General features: G+C 39.2%; 1 protein-coding gene and 1 long non-coding RNA gene across 28 annotated transcripts in view; one reads left to right on the plus strand and one right to left on the minus strand.

Annotated features, from left to right (window-relative positions):
* NRXN3 (neurexin 3) overlaps window positions 1-18,199 on the plus strand; it is a 1,568,410-nt gene that overhangs the window by 1,014,887 nt on the left and 535,324 nt on the right. The window lies entirely within an intron of this gene.
* LOC122469401 lies at window positions 8,550-18,034 on the minus strand. Its single transcript, XR_006293457.1, has 2 exons — window positions 15,808-18,034; window positions 8,550-15,558 (listed from the first exon to the last, which is right to left on the minus strand). It is a non-coding gene; the product is annotated as an uncharacterized LOC122469401 (long non-coding RNA).

Here is an 18,199-nt window from a genome sequence, read left to right on the forward strand (position 1 = left end):
TCTCTATTATTTACCCTAAACCAGACTGAAAAAAATAAATACAAAAGGATAATCTTTTGTAATGTTTTGAATCTCAGCAGCTAAGGATTTCTTGTAAGACCTGTTGAAGATAGTAACGATTGGGACCAAAGTGTAGGGTCACTTCAGCTTCTAGTTTTCAGAATTTGTAGCATCAGTTTCTTAATCTTTATCATAGTAAATTCTCACTCTCCTCCACCAGCTCATTTGGTGTTTTCTTATCACATTCATGCTTAAAACTCTCTGCAGAGGACCATACAAAATTTTAAAACAATCTGTTCTTCGGTTTCTACAAATTCAGACTCAGTTCCTTTCCTTAATTCAAATCTCAGTGCTGTTTCTTAATAACTAGAGGAGTTCCAAAAGCTGTTGTTTTGTAATTTCTCTGAGGCTTAGTTCTTCAGGTTTTGTGTGGTAATGAAACCAGCAAGCTTTCTGCTCCTGGCTTATTGTCAGTAACAAACTTACTTAACTAGTCCTTCCTTTCTGTTTGGAGATGACATTGGGCTCAACTCATCCTATTGCTTTGTGTGAATCAGATACCCAAATAAAAACACTCGCCTCAGGGCGGAGGGAGGAGGGGGTGGGTAAAAAAAAGTGGGTAGCCAAAAAAAAAAAGGAGTGTATGATTAGGTGAAGGTAGCCTTGCTAGAGTAGAAAATCTGATCTGTTTCTTAAACCCCACATCTGTCCCTTTGAGAAATTGAACAAAATGGAGGTATCATTTGGTTGTGTCAGACACAGTGGGATCAGATGCCCTTCAAACAAACCGAATTTGAGAGACACCGTGGTCATGGTTTGTGGTTGTTTTTGTTTGTTTGTTTGCTTGTTTTTGCATGTTTGTTTCTTTGTTTTTTTTTTCCTTGCCTTTCCTTTTCTGGGTTCTTCTGCAGGCATCCCAGGTTGACACATTTGCAGAAAGAGATAAGAGGCAACCAAACAGAGAAGAATCGCAACCTGTGTAGTCACTGTGTGGTTACTTGTAAAACGGTCCCGGTATCCTATCTTTAGTTAGTCCCTTGATAGGGCAGGAGAGACTGTGAGCTTTTGTTTATGATGTTAAATGAAGAACGCCGTGTGTCAGAAGGACTCCACTTCCTTATCTGCTGTTCACAGCTACAGGAGGGGAGCTGTCGGTTTTTTCTTCTGAGCTCTTCTTCCAGTTTTTTTTTTTCCTACCTTCTGATTCACATTGTCTCATAAAGAAAACTTCTGTCTTTTGAATGAAGAACTTGTTCTGTTGTCAAAAGTTACAGCTTCTCTAGTGTTTTTCTAGGACCCTTCTATGCAAGGAACATCATCGTGATTCTTGTATCATTAGAATAATGCTTTAGTTTTTCCCATATTTATACCAAGTTTTTCTTCTTCAACTTGGAGTCATAGCTTTGAATGAATACTGAGTCCAAGATTAATAATTTGGAATACTCTGGAAGGAGCAGTGAGCTATATTCAGTATATTACATGGGGAGAACTTGGGGTAGAACTTGGTAAGAACCTTAAGCCCATTTTATTTCTGTGATTCCTCCTCCCCCACCCTTCTCCTTTCGTATTCAGTCTGTGCAGAGTGCCATTTAGTCACCTGTACCAGAGGGCAGTTGCTGATGAATTTGTACAGTGGAATGAATGACACTACTTGTGGATTGTCCTGAAATTCCTTCAAGCCTTGTAAATATATTTACTATTTCATATTTTTCTAATATCTGTTCTCTGCAAAGGTGTATGTCTACCTTATTATTGCCTTAAAGAGTTGCCAGTTATGTTTGTCATAAATAAATACACATAACATACTATGTATTTAAAGAAGATTCATATCTCTACACATTCTCTTTTATAAGGGTCTAGCCAAAATTGAGTAACGTTGTAAGAATGAAACATAAAAGACAAATTCTGGGGTCCTGACAGGTAGGAAGGGTGGCATATCTTAATAAAGCAGTGAAAATCAAGTGATTAATAACAAATTAAAATGGAAAAGAAAACTCTCCTTCATTTAAGGCCCATGGAACTAGGCTAAACCAGAAAACAGACCCACGTTCCAGAGTACTTCTGACAAGTCCCGCACCCCCACCCCCACAGCCACCTACAACATAGGTGTATATTGTCTCTGCACGATTTAGTATCTTGTGCTCTTCTGCATTTCTCAGTTTGAGGGCTGAATTCCTCAGTATCCTTGCCACATTACAAAAATAGAAAGCTCCGTATCATAGTCATACCATCACCTCACTTGCCGCCCACAGCATAACAGAAAAGCAGGCAGGCCTCAGTTTTCAAAAGGGTTGTATTCCAAAAGTTATTTGATGAATTATGAGAGCTCAGATTATGTTTTTTCAGAGATACAACATGTTCTGTTTCCAGAATTCAGATACCTGCTAACTTAGAACATTGCCAAGTATCCCAGTCTAGAGCTACTATAGTCAAGTACCTGGCCATATAGGAAGTGTTTTCTAAAGGGATAGTGTATTTGGAATTCTAGTTTAGAACACATTCCTTGCCACTGGAGATTTGATAACAAGATCTGGTCTACCCAGCCATGAACCTGTGTCTCCAAAGATTCCAGTCCAGGTAGTTTTTGTATTTGGGTCAAGGTCAGAGTGAAGAGGAGACTCAAGAACAAGAAAAGGGCTCCAGCTGGAGAAGATACGAGATGTTCTAGGACAGAGTGAAAAAGAGAGTTGGGTGTATTTGAGGGGAATAATAGGCATAGGAGAGATGGGGAGATGAAGGGAGAAGAGATAGTAGTTGAGGAGAAGGGCTTTGGTGGTTAATAAAGAATAAAAAGCAGAACAGAATTCAGTTAAATTCAACAGTTGTTTTTTTTTTTTTTTGAGCACCCAATTCTGTATATACCGGAAAGTGAGCAAAGTTGAGTGAGATGCCAGCTCCATACCCAAGACCTCCCGTAAAGAGAGGAGAGAGGAGTATATGCAGATTAGCATCACAGAGAGAATCTGTTCGGTCCCAGTTAGAAATTCAGTAAGAGTGCAAAATGGAGAGATTTGTTCCTTTTTTTTTAAGTTTATTTTCAAAGAGAGCACAAGTGGGGGAGGGGCTGAGAGAGAGGGAGAGAGAGAATCCCAAGCAGACTCTGCAGTATCACCATGGAGCCCAACACAGGGCTTGGACTCCTGAAACTGTGAGACCATGGCCTCAGCTGAAACCAGGAGTCACACGCTTAAGCAACAGAGCCACCCAGGTTCCCCAGTAGAGATTTGTTCTGACTTACGGATTGGGAAACATTTTGTGGAAGAGGAAATGTGGGGGGTGGGGCTGAGGACTTCAATTCCCTGGAATAATTAAAGATAGAAGGATAAGCACAGTCCAGGAAGAAGGTGGGTAAGATCAAAGTCCAAAGGTGAGGAGTTGCAGGGGAGGTGGGGGTGAGAATGAGGATGTGCCTAGAGAGGAGAGGATTCCAAGTAGTGATTTTACCTTCTAGAGTGGATTTTCTCCTTCAGCACCATGTATTCTCTTTGGCCTCCAAAGAGACCCTGGCCCCATGGGTACGTTGTAGCCATAGTGGGGTAGAAGGAGTAAAGGTGAGAAAGAGTAGTGAGGAGAGGATTGGGGGCTTTGAGAATCTGGCAGCTGGGGGCTAGAGGTCAGGAGATTTTTTGTTTGTTTGTTTTTCCTACAAGTTGACTCTCCTCTCTCCCAAATGTCCTTTGTGTGGCTTTCAGATGCCAATTAAGTGAGAATTAGGAGAGAAGCATGGTTTTGGATCTCAAATTACATCTCAAAGTATTTCAAACAGCAGCAGGGAAACACAGGGGAAGAGAATTTTTAGAGAAAATAGTTAGGGCCCAGAATGCTGGTTCACACATTGCATAAAGTTGGTTGTAAGAAAGACTGATCAGTCTGTCTTTCATGAACTAATAATCTGCTTCCGTTCGCTTGGGCTCTCTTGCCTACAATTTTTATGAAAAGGTTAAGTGAAGTGCCCAATTTTTAGATTTCTCTTCATGTACATAAACCCCTGCAGTATGCCAACCAGGGTGGGGGGTGCTCTCTGATCACTGAATTTAGAGACATAGCAAAAAGGGAGTAGAAGAAGAAGAATCTTTGCAAATATTTGTCAAAGGTATAAGGTTTTTGTTAAAAAGTTGAAATGGCCATTTCTATTTCAGGAGTTAGGAAAGAGGACACATGCAGACAGAGAGGCAGCCACACTGACTACAAGGGCTGCACACATGAAGAAGCTCCCTAGCAGAGAGAGAGAGAGCTCTGCATTACACAGAAGGCAAATGGCTACTGACATTCACAGAGGTCTGGGGAAAGTGGATGTTTCCCGGGTCCATATCAGCACAGATAGGTACAAGGTGTGGGTGGAGGCTTGTAGCCCTCAGCCTCCACTTCTTCTATTGGCTTGTAGGGCCTGTGTATAAGATTGCTGCTGGGATTCAATCTGCAAGACCTCTGCAGCTGGAGGTTAAGAGTCTAACATACTTAAAATGGGTGTATGTGTAAGTGTGTGCACACACATACCTTAACCCTGAGTTAAGGTGAAATGTTCAACTCTTATGAAATCATGTTTTGATATCTTTATAAAGAGTGTATATGTGTATCTTATTCAGTAATAACTAGGAATAAGCTGGAATACGTTAACAATCAAATTAGGAGGCAGGAGATTTGGATCTTATTTTTACTAGTGTTTTTAATGTGTCTTTGAGCACAGTATCTTCCTAGGATTCAGTGTTTTCAACTATAAAATGAGGGATTTCATAATCAGTGGTTCTCAAATATCTGAAGGTTATAAACTTATTTTGAAAATATGAAGAAATCTTTGGACCTTCTTTACAGAAAAGAGGAAGGAAGGAAGGAAGGGAGGGAGGAAGGGAGGCAGGAAGGGAAGGAGGGAGGGAGAGAAAATGTACTCCCAGAGGAAATTGAATGCAGTTACAGGAAGGAGCTTTATACACCATTTTCAGGGCTGTTATATACATCCATAGAGATTATTCATTAAATAATTATGTAAGATAGACTTACAGAACTCCGAAGGGCACAATTTACATAGAGTAAGGTATAAAAGGCACCCCTTTGGAGGTGTACAAAGAGATGTCCTTCTTTATAGCAGTTTCCTGAGCTCTGGCTTAAGAACTCTTGAGCCAAACAAGATGTAAAGTTCTTTATGGATTTAAATGTCTCTTATTCCACAAATGTCATTGTAATAACAATGACAATCTTTAATATTAGTCTAGGCTGCGTAACACAATACAATAGACTGAGTGGTTTACACAATAAAAATTTATTTTCTCATGGTTCTAGAACTGGAAGTCCAAGATCCAGGTTCCAGTAGGTTAGGTTTCTCCTGAGGCCTCTCTCCTTGACTTGCAGATGGCCACCTTCCCTCTTATCCTCACATGGCCTTTTTCTCCATGCTCACATACTCCTGGTGTTTTTTTCTTCTCTTCATAAGGACACCAGTCTAATTGGATTAGGGTCCTATCCTTTTGACATCATTTAACTTTAAGTATATCTTTAAGAGTTCTTTCTCCAAATATAGTCACATTAGGGGTGAGGGCTTCAACCTATGAATTTGGGGTAACATAGTTCAGTCCATAACAAAGCCCAGACTGATAAACACATTGCAGATAGTAATAATTAACAACCAGGATGAAAGAACATCTTCTAAATCCCCTGCATGTCAGAAAAACACACCAATAAACCTATCAAAAATTAGAATGAAATATGCTGTTTTTTAAAATGGGGATTTATGGGGCGCCTGGGTGGCGCAGTCGGTTAAGCGTCCGACTTCAGCCAGGTCACGATCTCGCGGTCCGTGAGTTCGAGCCCCGCGTCGGGCTCTGGGCTGATGGCTCAGAGCCTGGAGCCTGTTTCCGATTCTGTGTCTCCCTCTCTCTCTGCCCCTCCCCCGTTCATGCTCTGTCTCTCTCTGTCCCAAAAATAAATAAAAGTTGGTTTAAAAAAAAAATGGGGATTTATAATTGATAATAAAATCTATTGGCAACTGTCCTTATTAAAGGGAACACTCTCAAAGAGGTTTATTTAATACAGTATTCCCCCCACCCCCATCTGTGGGGGATATATTCCAAGTCCTCCAGTGGATGCCTGAAAAACCATGGATGGTACCAAACCATATGTATACTATGTTTTTTCCTACACATACATACACACATATAATTAGGTAACCATAACTAGTAATTAGACAGAATAATTATAACAATATACTAATATAAAAGTTATGTGAATGTGGTCTCTGTCTGTTTTGTACTATACTCACTCTTCTTCTGTGATGATATGAGATGTCCACATGATGAGACGAAGTGAGGTGAGTGACATAAGCATCACGACCTGGCATTACACTGCTACTGATCTTTGAGATACATCAGAACGAGGGTCGTTTGTTCCTGGACTTTGATCATGGGCAACTGAATCTGCAAAAAGCAAAACCATGGATAAGGGAGGACTACTGTATTATTATTTTTTCAACTTGATGCTATAAAACAGAAAATAAACTTTGTTTGGAATTGGTCTTCAGGAGACCTGGTCAAAATGTATATATGGGGGATAGGAATGAATTAGGGGAGAAAAAATTGTAATAACTTATAAATATTTTTAGTTTCTGTTTCCTTTTGGGCCAGCATGTAATCATCTTCATATGATACAAATCAAGCAACCAAAAGTCTCTTCCACATCTGGTAAGTGGGGGTGGGGGCAGTTGGAAGTTACTATTTATGCTAATCTTGATTTTCCTTTAATCAGTGGTGGGAGAGTGGGGGCTGAAGAGAAAAGGCCAAGAGTTTCTTGTAATTTTTAAAATTTATTATTGCTCCCCCAGGATCACATTTAGTAACCACCATCCTCTGAGTAACTCCCCAAAGCAACAACCATTCTACACCCACCGCTAACTCCCCTGGTCCCAGCAGGAGCCAAATAAGAGAGACATTCAAGGAGAAGAGGCTTTGGAAATTTGCTAGATGTTGTTATTCCTAAAGCTTCACCATAACTGTGTGATGGTTTAACTTAGTGATGAATCAAACCTGTCCCTTAGTGGAGTTACAGACCCTCCAGAAATATTCAGCACCACCCAATAGCTCACCATCCTTTTGTCCTTCTTTCTTTAGACACACCGACCTTACTCTGTTCATCTTCTGCACACCAACAAAATGTACATTTTAGAAAATTACATCTCTGAAGCACAATGACTCCCTCAGGGATGCTTTACTTCCACACAGATACACTCTCTTGGCTGATATGGCTCACTCTCTGCCTGAACTGGGCTAAGATATACGCTTCTGAAGACTCTGCCTTCCCATCCCTCTTCTGTCACCACTCCCTTGTGAATTGTTTTCTTGATTCCTAGGGAATTCACAGTAAATACTTTGCTATCTACATTCATTTACTTGAATTTAACAAAATAGGTGCTTGGCCAAGCCAAGCAGGGGTGAGAGACAGCTGGGAAAATAAATAGTAGGTACAAGCATGCTATCAGGTATTATCATTCCAAAGTTGTACATCTCATTCACCTCAGTTTCTATCATAAAAATTTAAATTAAAAAAAAACTGAGAATCTACATGAGACAGTATATGGTTAAGTGAGTTGCCTAGTATCTGGCAATTAATGTTAGAGCCAAGAATCAAAATCCAGATACTTTCATTTCTAAAGCACTGTGACAATATCTCTCTCAACCATACCACATTAAATCATTGGAAATGATACATAATGGGGTCCCTTCTTTATTGGTTTAAAACTTTGTTTAAAAGCACAAAGACAGACCTTTCTCTGGTATAACTGTTTAAAAGCTTTCTGATATTCTCTGGCTCCAAGTTATATATACATGCTTTTTGTCTTCTATTTTTTCTTTCTTTTGTAGCTTAAAAATAAGCTCTGTACTCATCGTTGTCACTGATAATATTGCTCATATCAAAGTTCTCTTTTGGAATGTTATTTACAGGATTTTTACTCATATAGTACCAAAAGGAGCATCAGATGCATTTTCTTGGCATTTAGTTTCCAGGTTGAGCAGTACTTTTAAGAAACTTCTAATTGATTTTGTTAAGATCTTGAGTTTTGGACTAGAGACTGGCAGTCACAGGAAATGAACATCTTCCCTCTTCATAAAATAATTACAATAATGGTATAAATGTTCTTGGGACTCACTCTGACCTACAAAGGGAAGGAAGAAACTTCTGAGATAAAGAGCTTGGCTTTTGTTTGTGACAGGAACACAGGCAGTAAACCCGTTTATTAATATTTAATAATAATATTATGAATAGGTATAAGTTATCTAAGTATGGAATGTATTGTGGATTGTTCACTAATTTAATGTAACTGTGGGTGGCCTTTCCCATTTTCAGATAGCGAACATAACTATTTTTAATCTCTAAAGTGTAAATTGCCCAAGCACCATGTAATAAGTATCTATATCTAATGCAGAGTTTTAAGTATCATTCATTTCTAATGTATATAATTGCAAGTTGTTTATGTAAAAACATAGATTTTTTTTGCTTTAAGTATTGTACAGGAGAGTACAAGGGATGTATACATTATCAAATAGCACAACATTCCAAGATAATCATTTATATGCCATTTGCTTTATTTCATTGTAGAGTATACATTTTGACATATGTTGGATAACTTCTCATGAACATTTTTATAGTAAAAGGAAGAAAATTAAAGAATTTGATCACAGGTCTCTTTCTAAAAGCACCCCTGTAATATTTTATTGTATACATAGATAATTAAGGACATAAATGTAGATTGACAGGCATATTTTTTTCAACAAAAAGCTATTATATTCATTCTCTTGGAGGCTCTACATAAAAGTAATATGTTGATTTTAAGATTTTTATCTTAGTTGTGTGTTCTTTGATTCACTATAATGAACGAACGTGTGGCTACTTTTCTCTCTTTTATATTTTCTAAAACTCTTTTAATCTCTGTGCTGTATTTTAGGAAGTTTCCTCAGTCTTGTCTTCCAGTTCATTAGTTCTCTCTTCAGCTGCATTTACATAATAAAGCCACTGACTAAAAAAAAATATTGTGTTGCATTTTCACAAGATTTTAGTTCTTATGTTTGTCATTTACCACAGTATCTTTTTTGCCTCTGTGATTTCTATAATTTCTTTATTAATCATTTCAATTATATTTATTTTACATAATTTTAATTGCCCTGTTATCGCACATTATTAGGTTCCTGTTCTCTCATTGTTATCTATTAACTCTCTCATAGTGGGTTATCTTCTTACTGGATTATTTTATTTTTATAATCTTAGTTTATATTGATGTTGGTAGAAGAGCCAAGCATTCCTGACTCTAGAGTTTTATTCTAGAGGAGCTTGCCAGTTTATGCTGACTTTGAAATGCTGTGTTGTATTGTACAAGTCATTCTATGTCTCTGTATCTTAGTTTCTATAATTTTCTTAGGTTTCTTCTGAGTACCTAACTCTCTTTTTCTTGTCCATACCAACTACTGAAGAGAAATGGCCCTGTCTTGGCCGAGTACTTCTACTTTTTGTCCCAGGATTTTTAAGATTCATGTCTTTATTCAAGGGGGTTTGGTTTTACTTGTGTTCAGTCTACCAGGATTCCCTGCTGGGTGGTAGAAGGACAAAAGGGCAAGAAAGTCAGTGTACTCTCCCCATAGCAATGATTTCTTCACCAATGAAAAATGACCTCTCGTATCACAGAAACAGCAGCTATGTAGGTGTTGCTACTGGAGAAAAACAACAACAATGATCTTTGGTATTTAAAATAGAAACGTAAAATTGTTAATGAGTCCATAGACAACTTGTACTGCATACAAAAATGAAAATGAAGTTCTAATGAAATAATTCTGGCTTCATTTTACCGAAGTTTAAGATTTCTCACCACCGTGTATGAGGTTTAATAAACAGGTGTGTGTTACGATTTTTGCAGTACTCAGGAATTATGTCGGAGCCTCAAAATAAGGCCAAGAGATCACATTCAAGTAAATACTGAAGTAAAGGGCAAAGAAAAATTTATAAAGAAAATCTAATCAGTGTCAGATATAAATTTGAATAGAAACTTAGAGGTTATGACTCTATCCTCTCTCTTACTGAAAAACAGCAACCTCAGTGTCCCTAAAAGACTTCTGCTGTTTGAACATTTCCTGTGATGGAGATCCCACTGCCTCATGAGGCATCTCTTCTGATTTTGTAATGGCTCCACATGTTGAAAGTCTCTTCCTTATTATGACATGCTTGTATATTTCAGAGTGTTTTGTTTCGTTTTATATACAGAAGAAATGTTCTCACCTACAGTAATTAAAGGTGTCTCAATACAGTTTCACACACATTCATTGAAGGTCTCTTATTGGCCTGGTATTGTGCCAGGTTTGAGATAGGAAGTGTTGTGATCTCCCTTTTACTGATGAGAAAATAGGTTTTCAAAGGTTAGGTAACTTGCCTAAGGTCACACATCTAGTAAAGAATGGGCCAGAGATTTGAATATAAGATGTCTTCCTCTATAAATTAAGTTGTCTGAGCCTAGGACCAGGACCCTGCTCCCTGCATGATTCCTCTCTAAATCATGTAAGGCACCCAAATATAAACCTAACTGATTATAAAAGAATGTGACAAATGTTAACAGAAGACAGTAAAGAACAACTAATACTGCCTATCCAGATTTGGAAATGGTAGAACTTGAAGACCTAGGTATCATAAGTGCCGATATATTGTCATCTTAATATTGTTTTATCTATTTCAAGAATAGTCTGTTCCTCCTACTGTAGCATAAACTTGCATCACAGTATCCTCCTGACCTCAACATCAGTTTTGGAAAGTGCTAAATTCTCAATACCACTAAGAAATGCCCTTATTACCCACCTGGTAAACATTGTCGGAGCTGCTTAGATAATAATCTGTAACTTCTGTTCAGAGAACATGCATCTTATTCCCCTCCAAGATTTCTCTAATTTAAGACTACATAGTGTCAAGGGGAAAGTGGTCAATTATTTTAGATCTCTGTCCCCCCATCTTAGAAGATGTGCCCTTCTTCAAATTGTGAGTGAGATAGACACTTGAATGCGATGAATGCTTGAACTATGATGTTCCCAGAATGAACTGCCATCTTACGAATCAGATCCAATGGGTATTTTAGCATCTGAAAAATGATTTCATGGAAGAAATTGAACAAAGGAAAACTGGCTATGCTACAATTTAACTTTTTATTTATATGGTGTTTATTCAACGCCTCTGAATATGGCCAGCCTGTCATTAGAGATAAAGCATGTAGCTTCCAACATGTGAGTTTCCCCTCCCGTTCCCTTCTTTTGCTTTTTCCTTGTTTTCCTTCCCTCACTTTCCGTTTATCTTCCTTTCTTCCCTTTTACTTTAGTTGCCTTTCCTTATCCCATGAAGCACCTGTTTTGTTTTGTTTTGGTTTGTTTTTTGAGTCAAAAGAAAAGTTGACACCTTTCTGAGATTCTCAGGCTTTACCATGTAAGTGACAACTGAAAGCTAAGCTTAGGGTTTGACTCCTATAGGAAGCCCTCCGTGGATGATTCCACCTCATATTGATAATCTCCTTAATTTGCATTCCTGTTTCTCTACCTATATGAAATTATTGAGGGCCAGGTTCATAATAATAATGAACCTGAATATTTGCAATATTCTTTTCAAATATATCTACTTGTTTAACCCTCAAAACAATCCTGTGAGGTAGAGATTCATAATTATACTATTAAGAGAAGATACTTACTGAGTATAAAGGAACTTGCCCAAGGTCGCACATCCAGTAAGTAGTAGATCAGGATTTGAACTCTAGTCCTTTGACACTCAGTTCACATGTCATCTTGTGTATGACTCCCTCCTGATCGTTCTGATAGTACCTCCTCTCCCTACATTGGATTAATTCAATTCTCCATTCTTTTGTATACTTCATTTGCACCTTTATTCTAGCATAAATCACATTGTATTTGGGAGGCTGCATATATGAATAGAGTTTATTATTTTATATAAATATATATATATAAAATATTTCTGCTAAGTTATACACTTCTTAGGGCCTTAAATCTTCTCTGAGTCCCCAGGACTTTACCTGATGCCTAACCCATATTTAGCATAAATTTAATGTTTGTGAAATAGATGAATTGATGCACCATATAATTGTTTCCTTCTATAGTGAGTAGAACCTAGTTCAGAGATACATTCATAGTAATTTGAAAGAAAACATTTACTGAATAAGAATACCAAATAAGTCCAATGGAAATTATTATAAGATTTAGAGGGGATGTCTTTTTTGGGGGGGAGGGAGGCTAAATAATTAAAATGTACTATTTATTAGAGAGGAAAAAAGTAGGAAAAGAAATGGGAGAGAGAAGTAACCAGAGAGACCTTCAAGACCCCCAAGCAGACTGAGATTGTATGCGTCCCACCCTATTCTAGAAAATTATTCCTTTTACAACAATGCTGGGTATCCGTAGCTCATACTATCTGGCTCTGAGACCCTGGTGAGCTTTATTATTTCGGAGTTGGCTCGAAGGATATTTGTGAGAAAAGACATGATTAAGCTACTCTTCATTCTGTGAAATATAGGTGAAGAGAATCCAGTGAGTCAGGCAACACACAGGAGGGACTTTCGACATTTTAGAATTATACGGGAGGCTTTTTGTTTATCCAGTCTTCCTGAGATTTGCATCAGGAAGAAAACTATCTGCAGGGATGATTTTCAAGGAGTCATTTGGAGAGATAATTTTGTTCACATTTATTGATTATTGGTTTATGTGCCAGGCACTGTTTATACACATTTTACATATATTTCTGAATTCTCACAGCAATCATTTTAAATAGATAGTATGATTATTCCTATTGTACAGATGGAAAAGCTGAGATACAAAGAGGGTAAAGATCCTGTCAACATTTTCACGGCAGCTAAAAAGCAGAATCAGGATTTGAACCTAGGAAGTCTTGAGCACCAGGGGCCCAAATCTAAAGCTGTGTGCACTCTCAGCATGCCCTGTAAATCTTTAACTTGGCAGTTATTGTATAAACATACAAATTATCTTACTAATTCTGTTATTGTATAACAATAATTCATTTTGTTTGAGTCCTTAACACTGGATAAAGATTTACATGATGCTGAGGATATGAAATTTATATCTCTGATATCCACTGTAAGCTTAGTGAAGACTAATAAGGTTTTAAATGCCCAAATCTCTATGAGCAACTAATTGAATTCTGTCCTGGAGTAAAAAGAAAATTTGCTTCCATGATGAAATAATTTCACTTGGACTTTGAAGGGAGATGCTACACAGGAGCATTTCCTATTTTTCTTCTCCTTGAAGAAATGTGTGAAATTCTAATGAAGTAGATATCCCAGCAGTATTGACCAAACTCAAGAAATTTGGAAAATTTCCTAGAGAAAAAATTTTTAATGTCTAAACTCCTGATATCCCCATTTCAGCCACAAGGAGGACAAGAGAATAAGTGTGGATGTTTACAAGAAGGCTAAGTTAAAAGGAAGAGAAGTAATAAATACATTCTCTAAAGTATAAAATTATGCAAGGATGCATAATTTTAAAATGTATTTTTAAATCAAATACATATACAAGTGATGCTTAGAAGAATAAAGCTGCTATTTTATACCCGTAAATGGGAAATATAATCAAAATCTGCATTTTTGCAGGATCACTTTCTCAAATAAATGAGCAGAGGGATGAATTATATGGCTATAAATAAATCTACTGACATAATAAAGCAGACTTATACTGTTTTACGGTTGTCACTGGAACCCTTGGATATATTTATAGGCATGTTAACAGCCACCTGTATTTTTTCAGGACTTTTATTTCATTTCACATTATGAGAGTTTAGTTGTTTTTGTTTTTGTTTTTTTCCCCTCCTCCTAAACTCACCTTTTGTGTAGAGAGAGAACTTAAGGAATTCTATTCTTCATATTTGGGAAAAGAGGGCCCTCCCTAAGAGTTTCAGGCTCATGCACAAATAGACTGCTCTGGTAATTCTCTGTGTCTGTAGAGTCATATAAGGTATGCCCACGACAAACAACTTGACAGGTGTCTCCTGCTGGCAGTGAAGTGGAAAGTCAGAGTCTATACAAGTGAGAAGAGACATATGTAGAGACAAAACGTATTGTGAGACCAGCAGGGCAACTTCACATTAGGTTCTTGGCACCTGGCATGATGAAGTACTATCACGAGGCTTATTTTAGAAGCCAAAGATTCCCCAGACTATTTTATAGCTGAGGTACAGGCCAAAGCAAGATGAAGAGCTGGGTAAGGGTTGGCACACCTTGTTCTGGGAGTGTCCTGGAAGTGAAAAGGAGCAGGGAGATTGGAACAAGGAGAGGAAGTCTATAGTTGCAAATTCTGAAGTCTGGAGTAATAGAGAAACCCAGCTATTAATCAAGCAGATCCAGCTAAGGCTGTTTTGTTGTTGTTGTTGTTTGTTTGTTTTGTTTTGTTTAGTTTTGTTAATTTTTGAAAAAGCCACATTCCATTCAGAAATGTAAAGTTCCCCAAAGTCTGTTTAGGATTCTGTGGGGGGTTGTCCAAAGTGTGGTTGTTCCTGTGAAATCATTTGTACTTTTCAACTTTAAATCAATGGTGAGCATAACATTTATAAATTGCTTTCTTTTCTTTTGTGTAAGTGTACTGATCTTCATTGTATATCTTCATGTCCTCATGTAAGGAGCCTGCTAGAGAAGACAATTCAGGAGAGAGGGGAGCTTTCGATGGTAGTACAGGTGGTGATAAATCCTTCAGCTGGAACTCTAGCTGTCGGCAGTGTTCAGAATGTATCAGTGGAGCTAAAAATCTAAAAAAGAAAACTACATATTTAATAGATCAAGCTAATGTAAACTCTAGCAAGCCTTGAGAAGCATGACATTAGAAGGGAAGTCTCAGTAGAAATGTGTAGACTAGACAAAGAGAGGGATAGAAAACATGAAAAAAAATCAACAGTGTGTTAAATTGGAGAAGGACATGAATTTTATCAGGATAATTGGGTTATCTCTTTGGAGTAGAAGAAGGAAAATAAACCAGTCTTGATTTTATCCTCAGTTAAGTCGTCTCAGTATTCAACTGGGTCTCCAAATGGAATCGGCATTACCAGAATCCACAGCTACTTCTTTTGACATTTTGCAAAAAGTAAATAAATAAATTATAAGTATGACAAGTAAAATGAATAGTTCCAGCTGTGACATACCAGCAGCATTTCCAGATTTTGTACTGCATTAAGGATTTATTTTCACTTTGTTTCCTAGCAGAGAGCTAATTGAAAGGTCCATCTAAGATTCCCATGCTTCCTCGGAAGAAAGTCAGACACAGAATCTCCAACACTCGGTGCCAATTTAGAAAAGTCGAAAAACATTAAGTGGATAGGTGGTCAGCTCGTCAACTCTGAAAATACATGTCTCTGGGGATCAATGGCACCCAAGCCAGATACTGCATCAGTGAAACAGAACGTGTGAATAGGAGAGTGGCAATTGATTCATGGGATTCATTCACCCAGCAAATATTTACTGAGTTCCTACTATGAGCTAACCTACTCTTCCACACCCTGAGGACATAGAGAAAACAAGACAAAGGCTCACCTTTTAATGAACTTAATCTTTCTTTTTTTTTTTTTTTAATTTTTTTTTTCAACGTTTTTTTATTTATTTTTGGGACAGAGAGAGACAGAGCATGAACGGGGGAGGGGCAGAGAGAGAGGGAGACACAGAATCGGAAACAGGCTCCAGGCCCTGAGCCATCAGCCCAGAGCCTGACGCGGGGCTCGAACTCACGGACCGCGAGATCGTGACCTGGCTGAAGTCGGACGCTTAACCGACTGCGCCACCCAGGCGCCCCAAACTTAATCTTTCTTAAGGAGCTAGAATACACACACACACAGACACACACACACACACACAAAATACAGATAAAATTATTTCAGAAAGTGGATAGTACTGTGAAGGAAACAGAACAAGGTCAGGGGATAAAGTGCCTCTCAGGGGTGGCGGTGGCTAACTTTAGACGAGGGCCAGAGAGGTTCTCTGGGAGGTGACATGAAATGAGCCAATCACGGAAAAATCTTGGGAAAAAGGCTTCCTTACAAGAGGGGCAACAAATATGAAGGTTTCAGGTTGGGAAAGAATTTGGCACAAAGAACAGAAGGAGGGTCTGGGAGACTGGAGAGCTGCAAGTGAGGGGTTACCTGGCGGAAGGTGGAGCTGGAGAACTAGGCCAGGTCATCTGGGTCCACTGAAGGCCATGGCAGAGGTGAATAAATCCAGAGTAGAGTGAGAATCCATCTGGGGGACCAAATTAATGACCAGTTGGATTGAAAGGGAATTATCATCTACTTTAAGGAAGGTGCTTAGGGTAGGAAGGTATTTTTGTTAGTTTTCTTTTTTTCTAACTTTCCTAGTAATAGCATAAGGCCCTAACCACATCATGCTTAACTGTCTCAGAATTTCAGCTACTTTTTCTACTGAACAGAGTGCTGCAACTCTTGTCAAATGCTATTGCCGGATGTTGTGTATGCATTATCCCATTTAAAATTCCCAAGAACCTCTTGAGAGAAGGCATTATCTACATTTTATGGAGGAGGAAACTGAGGTTTAAATTGAGTCTCCATAAACTACCCCTCTTACTTGCTGTGGTGTTCCTAGCTACATGTTGCTAGTTAGGACATGTTTGTGGGCCATCATCACCCAAGGGCATGGAAAACCTTGAAAGATGGCCACCTCCTTTGACAAGGTTTGCGGGTCCCAGATCAGCCTTACAGCTGAGAGCCCAAGCAGCTGGGATGACTGTGCACCATTTACCAGGGGACAACATGGACCTTTAGAACACTGATTTCAGAACCAGAATACCAATCACCAACATACATTCTAAAATGGACTTGATATTTGACCTGGAAGCTGAAGCATCCATGAATTTGTTATGTTTATCTGTTAGAAATGCATATAATGCTAACTTCTCAACATCTCCTTGGGGTGTCCAAAGGATGAATAGGACTGCCTTAATCCCTATTCTTTTTCCTCAGGGAGTTTGAAATGCTCATTGAGATCAGGAGTATAATAGGCGCTATAAGATCCTTTTAAAAAAGCAAATGCCACCTAAATACTGTATCTATCTATCTATCAATCTATCATCTATCAAGAGACATATAGATATATCCATATATATAGACATCTGAAATATATACAGATACACACACCCATATATATACTTTAACATATATATGATTATCTGTGATATATAGATACATGATTTAATCAGCAGGTGTATAGTATACATATGATTTAACCATCAAGCATTATTCCCTCTGCTTCCTCTCGAAGCCTTTTAACCAAGGTGAGTAGGAAGGAAGAAATAAAAGCTAGCAAGACACCTCCCTCCTCCCTCCCCCTCCCCCAGGCTTAGGAGTGCTGCCCTTTGGGTTTATGCCTCCAGCACTCATCATGCTGGGCGCGGGGGAATGGAGAGGCGGGGGTGGAGGCTGCATCCTTCAGAATGTCACTGTTCCCTGGCAGAGCCCTGGGTCAGCTCCCTCCTAGAGGCACAGATGGCCAGGACAGGCGCGCCAAGCCTCTTCCTGTCACTCCAGCTCTCTCCTGCAGGTTCAGCCTGGATGTAAAAGCCACGCTCTCTGGTGCCCGGCGCCCCGGAGGCCCGGAGGCTTCACCCACCTGGGGCAGTGGCACTGAGGCCAGTCAGGAACAGGTCAGCCACTGCCTTCCTCCGGCAGAAGCAGCCCTCACCCCTTCTGAAGTTCTTTGCCCAGGACAGCGGGCGTGGGCACTAACCTCTGGGTCCTGAATTTCCAAGAGTGTCCTGTCCACTAGGGGGGTCGAAGCTACCTTCTCGAAGGGCCTCCAGCGGCCAAGCCCCTCACCCTCCGGGGTCCCCAGGCCACCTCTTCCGTTCACCGTATAGAGTCAGGACGCGGGTTCCCGCCTTTCCCCCTCTGGGTGGGGTCCTGGGAGAGTGGCCGCGCTGTGCTGATCGTCAGGCCAGGGGGAGCGTGCGGGCGGCACGACAGTGTGCAGGCGCTCCAGCGCTCCTGCTGACTCAAGGGGTTTATTTTTATTTCTATCTGGGGCTACTTCAGCCTTAGCCACCGCCTGCATTTTTCTTCCCAAATTGTAAAAGGTGCCTTAATCATCCGAATTTGGCTTAATGCGCCTGGGAGAGAAAAAGGAAAGGGTGGTAAAAAAAGGAGCAGCGTCCATCTGTCGGTCTGTCGGTCTCACTTATCC

The sequence above is a fragment of the Prionailurus bengalensis genome, chromosome B3, assembly GCF_016509475.1.
Source record: "Prionailurus bengalensis isolate Pbe53 chromosome B3, Fcat_Pben_1.1_paternal_pri, whole genome shotgun sequence".
NCBI lineage: Eukaryota > Metazoa > Chordata > Mammalia > Carnivora > Felidae > Prionailurus > Prionailurus bengalensis.